The sequence below is a fragment of the Arachis duranensis genome, chromosome 9 (assembly GCF_000817695.3).
Source record: "Arachis duranensis cultivar V14167 chromosome 9, aradu.V14167.gnm2.J7QH, whole genome shotgun sequence".
Lineage (NCBI taxonomy): Eukaryota > Viridiplantae > Streptophyta > Magnoliopsida > Fabales > Fabaceae > Arachis > Arachis duranensis.
In genome coordinates, this window is record NC_029780.3 from 67,060,611 (window position 1) to 67,067,274 (window position 6,664).

The following is a 6,664-nucleotide window of genomic DNA, read 5'->3' on the forward strand; positions in this document are numbered from 1 at the left end:
TCCGCTCTATTCACTCAAGTGTTTAAGGGTTAATTCACTCAATTCTCTTCTAATCATGTTTCTCAAAATTTGATTTTCTTCTAACAATCAACACTTATTCAATGCATGCATACATTCATCTTGAGGTCTTTCATTTAGGTTGTAATGGGGTTAGGGTCAAGGTAGGATCATTTATGTTTAAGTGGGCTAGGATTTGAATCTTTGATTAGCATATACTTCCCCACCTAACTATATAATGACCTATACAAGTTCAAACTATTCTAACTACCCATTCTTCATTTTTTCTCACATACTCATGCATTCTTATTTGATTCACAACACTTATGCATTGATTCCCTTTTATTGAACTCACTTTGGGGCATTTTGTCCCCTCTTTATTATATATATATATATATTTTTTTATTTTCATCATCAATTTTTTTCTCTTCTTTTTTTTTTCATCATTCATTTTTTTTCTTTGTATTTTTTTTCTTTCTTTTTCTTCTTTCAAACTATATACAAGAATATCAATGCATAAGGTCTCTACATTTACTCAATACATGAATATGTACCCAATTCCTAAACATGAAAGTGTACTACCCCTTTTATCCCATCCAATGTTCCCAAGTCTCACCAACTTTGAATAATAAACACTCTCACTAGCCTAGGCTAATCAAGGATCCAAACAGGGACTTTTCATTGGTTTTCTGCCTTGGGCTTGTAATGTGCTAAAATAAGAACAAGTTGGTTAAGCATAGGCTCAAAATTGGCTAACAATGGAGAATAAAAGGTTGGCTATTTGGGTAAGTGGCTAATGAAGTAATGGCCTCAATCATATAAATGCATAAATACAAGAAATAAATGGATATATAGAATCAAGCAAATCAAGGGTCACAATCATAGAAAGAGAGCAAATTCACACAAGAATGGAAAATAAGTGGTTATAAAATGTAACCACATCAATAGGCTCAAGTCTCACAAGCTTGTGTTCTTAGTTCAACACATGCTTCACAAAGTATGAAATTCAAGCAAGTTTTACCAAAAATTTTCTATCAATCAATTGGGTTAATGCTCTATATTTAAACTTCTTGGAAAATTTCAATATTTGACTAAGCATTGTTGTGATTTGCAAAATTCAAAAATTTCCTTAGTTCACCCTTTCCTTTTTTCAGTTACAACCAATGTATTATGCAAAAAGGGTGACTAAATATTTGCAATTCAAAGTATGATTTCTAATCACAACCACAACTAAAATAAAGATAAACAAAAATGTATAGAGAAAGATCCAACTAAAAGTGTGGAATCTATCATCCCAAAACATCTACAAATATCCAAAAGCATCAAAATATCTAAAATCCAAAGTAAGCAATAAAAGTATCCAAAGCAAACCAGAAATGCATCAAAATATATACAAAGATGTGCAAAATAAGATACTAGGCCGAAAAGTTCACCGGTTCCCAAATAATGCTACCGGTGCCCTCCCCACACTTAGAACCAAGCATCGTCCTCGATGCTAAACCGGAGGATCAGTGGGAGGTACAACGATAGGCTCTGGCTCTGGCTGTGGGACCGGCACCTCATGGGTCCGTGGTGGCTCTGTAGTGTCAGGGGCATTCTGCTGAACTGGTGCCTCCGCATCCTCCTCCTGATGATCCTGCTCATCGGAGGCCGGAGAGTCGGGAAGCGGAGGTAGCGCAGCACCCAAGGAAATAAGTGCCTGGTCCATCCGGTCTAAACGGCGTCTGACATGGCGTCTCTCGCGCTCTAAGAACCGGAAAAGACGCTGGACCAGGAGATAGGTCGGCTCAGGTGCTGCTGGTGGATCTTGTGGATGATGAAGGAGATGCGGCAGTAGAGGATGATGGGGCAGCTGTAGGGGCTGATGGTGAAGGTGTCCCCACGACAGCTCTAGCCCGAGAGCGGCGTCTAGCAGGGGGTCTCTCATGCACCCAACCACCCCAGGGGATAGTGACCTCCCTGTCATCTGCATCAGGGGGCGGTGGTCGCACATCATCATCTAGCCACGGGACATCAGCTAGGGCCGCCATACTCGTGACCAAGGTAGGAAATGGAAGTAGGCCACGAATATGCGCCCGCCACATACACTGTCTGATAAGTCTAGGGAAGGAGACCTCCTTCCCCTCCATAACACACCCAATCAGTAGAAGCATCTCCATAGGAATCTCAGAGAAGTGGGTAGTGGGTAGGACATAGCATGCGAATATCATCTGCTAAGTCTTGGCCTCACGAGTCAGATGAGTAAAGAGCATCCCTTTCGGCTTGGTGTTGCCCGCATCCATAACCTATGCAGCATCTGGTATCCCAATCACGCGCCTAAGCGCCTCATAGTCAAAGGTCATGGTATGGATGGCTATCTCTGCCTGCTGATGGGCACACATGTCATCCGGAATGTGTCGGCAATGTAGTGCCTCCCCAATGGCAGTCTCAGTGATCATAATCTCTCTACCCCGCACCTGAACCGAATCCAATGTAGGACGGAAGAAGTTGCAGTAGAATTCCTTCACCCATGATATATTGATATCCCCAAAATCTCGGTAAACAAAGTCGATACCCAACTCAAGGATCCGACCGGTAATGGACCGTCTCACATCATTAGGTAGGAGCAACTTCTTCTCAGTATTCAGCTTTGTTGCTCGATATCTAGAAAACCGAAGCTCACAGTAGAGATTGGGGAATTTGTCTGGATTGGTAGAAGGCAATTGCTGATTCTCTTTTTCTTCATCATTCAATGGATTCTTAGCATAATGCTTGTAGGTGGACGGAATGGAGGGTGTAGAGAGTTTTCTTTTCTTGGAGGCAGTGGTTATGGCTTTTCCTTTGTTCGACATCCTGAAAAATATGATTGAATATATAAGACATTTAGCATGTAACAAAGAAGGCATGTTCAGGATACAAATGACAAAAACAATCATGATGTTGCAAGGAATAAGCAGAAGTGGAAAGGTGAACCAAAAATGCAATCTTACATTAAAGGCAACACTCCCATTCAAAAGGCAATATTATCATCGTATTGTAAAAGAATTGTTAAAGAGGGTGAAAGGTGAGTGGAAGTTAGATGGTTAAAGAAACTGGTGAGTAAGAAAAGTAGGTTGGTGATATGATGATATTTATGCGCAATTAAAAGAGAAGTTGTGGTTCATGTTCACAATGATTGTGCAAATCCGGGAAGTCAAAAGGAAATGGGAATTTGCCCAAAACTGAAATAAAGATCAAAATGAAACTAATTTCCTTGAAAATTGGGCAGCATTCCGGCTTAAAATTGGACGTTCCCGGATAGCAAATTAGCACAATTAGCACAGAAAACAACATCAATTATGCACAGCAGCAAACAAAAAATACTTAGCAACACATATCGCATGAAATAACAACCCAAAACCAACATACAGTACCCAAGGAAGCAAGCAGCAAATATGCACATACGGAGCAATTATTAGGCCTAGAATCCTCTATCCAGCCCTAGCTACCTAACCGCAATGATTTCTATCTATCCTACATACAAAGTTCTAAGTCTAACTAACTAACATGCAATTACAGTAATTAACATAAACGAATAATAAAAAGGAAAAAAAGAAAAAAAATATAACAAAATGGAGCAGGAACTTGGGAGCTAGGAAGAACTGAGAATGGTAAGGGGGACTAGGATAGGGCAGGGGCAGCAGAGACAGAAATTGGAACTGCCGTGAACAGCGATGGTGAAGACGGCCGGCGCGGTGGTTTGTGCTGAAGAATGAGAACCTGAGGGGGAAAGGGTCGGTGATGATGAAAGAGGAGAATGATAGGGGAATGTGCAGGAAGGAAGGAGAGGGAGCGAGCCGCCGGTAGTGATGACGGGGTGGCGGCGGAGGGGTTGGTCACGGTGGGAAGGGTGAGAGGAGTGAGAGGGAGAGGGAGAGAACGGGTGGTGGTGAGAGTGGAAGGGAAATGATGGTCAAGGACGGTGACGGAGGTAGGTCGTGCGGCGGCAGCCAGCGCTGCTGCTGCGACGGCAGTTGGGGGAGAGAAGAGGGAGAAGAAGGTGGAGGTTGGGGAAAGGTGCGCGCGACTGCGTAGTGTGCTTCGCGTGCTAGGGTTATCCCAATTTTTGAATCAACGCGCGCACGCACCTTGCGCGTCCGCGTCCATTGAGAAAGCTCGGGACCTACGCGCGCGCGTACAACGCGCTTAAGCGTGGATGAGTCAAACCAGGAGAGGACGCGTGCGCGTACAGTGTGCGCACGCGTGCATGGAGTTGGGCTAGAGGCTTAGAATTGGCCCAACTCAGGCCTAACTCTCTGGAGAATGCCCTGGAAGTCGCGCTACCAGACTAGCGCGCACGCGGCATGTACGTGTCCGCGCGCATTGAGGAAATTGGAGAATTATGCGCGAGCGTGCATTGCGCTCTAGCGTGGTATGGCAGATTAGGTAAATGCGCGTGCGCGTACGTTGCGCGCACGCGTACATGAGATTGGGCCTGAAGCTTAGAGTGGGCTTGAGGCATGCCCAACTCTCGGGTTAGAAGCCTATATTGGTGGCGGCACGTAGGGAGGCGCGCGCGTCAAATGTGCGTCCGCGTCGTGTTCAATTTTTGGCATACGGGTGCGCATGCGGCGTGTGCGCGTCCGCGCGAGTTGAGTTGGGCCAAGGGCTTAAGAATGGCTCAGAGCTGGCCCAACTCTCTGGGGGTTGGCTCAACAATTTGCAGCAGCAAATCGGCGCGCACGCAGGTAGTGCGCGTCCGCGTGGGTTAGGTTGGGCTTAGGGCACAATGTTTGCCCAAGAGAGGCCCAACTCTCGGGTATGTGGTCGATGCTGAATCCGCGCCGGGGCGCGTGCGCGTACTTTGTGCGCACGCGTCCACCCCCTTCTCTTTTTTTTTCAGAAAAATTATGCTGGGTGTTCCCCATAGTGTTCACAACTCTTATTCACTCAACCATCATACAATTCACAAAAAATGCAATTTTGATATTATTCATCTACTACTAAACACAACATGCATGTGACTAAGCTAACAATTAAGTTGTACAAACAAATTTGTATGAAACATCTACCTACAACGGTAACTCAAATCGCTTATTGAGCAAATTTAAAAGAGAGTGGAAAGAGTTTACCATGGTGGGGTGTCTCCCACCTAGCACTTTTAGTTTAAGTCCTTAAGATGGACATTTTGAGATGCTTGTCGTCATGGTGGCTTATGTTTGTACTCATCCTTGAATCTCCAAGGATCTTTGCTCCTCAATTGGTTGACAGAATTTCCAACCATTTTTATTAAGCTTGGGCAAAATTCCACCCAAGATATGAGTCCCCATAGTTGGTCTTCACATAGCGAACCGGGATCCCATATCTTGTTTTCGCACCCATCCATTAGTTGAGTTTCATGATTTTGTCAGATGAGTGGTTGACATAAGGGTGATTGACACATGGAATTCTCTTTATTCCGCCAATGCTTCCTTCTAGATCCATACAAAGTGATTCTTGTCCCAACATCATCCCTATACCTTAAAGCTTTGACCTTGATAAGCTTAACACCAACTTTTCAGCCACTACACAACTCATTCTTACTTTTAATTCCACAAAGAGTTCTAAGTTGACCATCATTTTCAATCAAACCATATTCAAGTGAGAAATCAAAGCTTAGGGATAGAAATTTTACCCACTTAAATGTTGTATTGGATGGTAACTTGGGAAGGGAGGCTTCCCCACACTTAGACAATGCAAGGTCCACTTCCTTGTGCTCTTCTTTGGTTGTTTCCACCTCTTCGCAAGCTTCTTCAATTTCGACCTTTTCCCCTTTTCCACTTGGCTTGGTGTTGTCTTCAAGAACTTCGGTTTCTTGCCCAGTGGGAGGTGATTCAATTTTGGATATCAATTCATTGATGAGTAAATCCATGTCTTGATCAACCTCTTCATATTCTTCAATTTCAATATACACCATGCCATTTTCGTTTTCCTTGGGAGGTTGTGCACACTCTTTTGTGACTTCAACTTTATGTCCAATGGGAGAGGATTCCATTGTAGAGAGAAATTCATCCATGATTGAATCCATCTCTTGATAAGCCTCTTCCAAGTCTTCAACGATGATATGCCTTGGAGGTTGCGCACCCTCTTCAACATCAATATCAAGCTTCTTGAAAGAGGGCTCCATGATGCTACATTCCCATGGACTTTCAACATCTCCTAAATCTTCAACCATTTCTTCCCGTTCTTCAATAACTATAGGCTCCTCCAATTGCTCTAATACAAAATAGCCTCCCTAATTTTCCACCGGGTTTTCCAATCTCTCCTTCATGCTATGATCTTCAATGGATTCTTCACATGTGGCCACGGAAGCACCTTGAGTGTTCAAAAATTTGTAGGATAAGGTGGACACTACCTTGGTCAAGTTAGTCACAAACTCTAGGGTGTTCCTTTGCATATCCGCTTGTCCTTGAAGTAGCAATGTGAGAGAGTCATCTATGGGGCTTGGGGTGGATAAGAGGGTTCATTATTTTGGAGAGAGGGTTTATAGTAGGAAGGTGGTTCTTCTTGGTAAGGGTATGGAGATGGTGTGCATTGAGGTGGTTCTTGAGAGTAATTGTGTTGGAATGGTGGTGGTTCCATGTATGGTTCATATGGCTCATAAGGTGGTGGGTATGGTGGATAAGGATTGGGGTCATATGGAGGGTTTTGGTGATATGGGGCTTGTGAG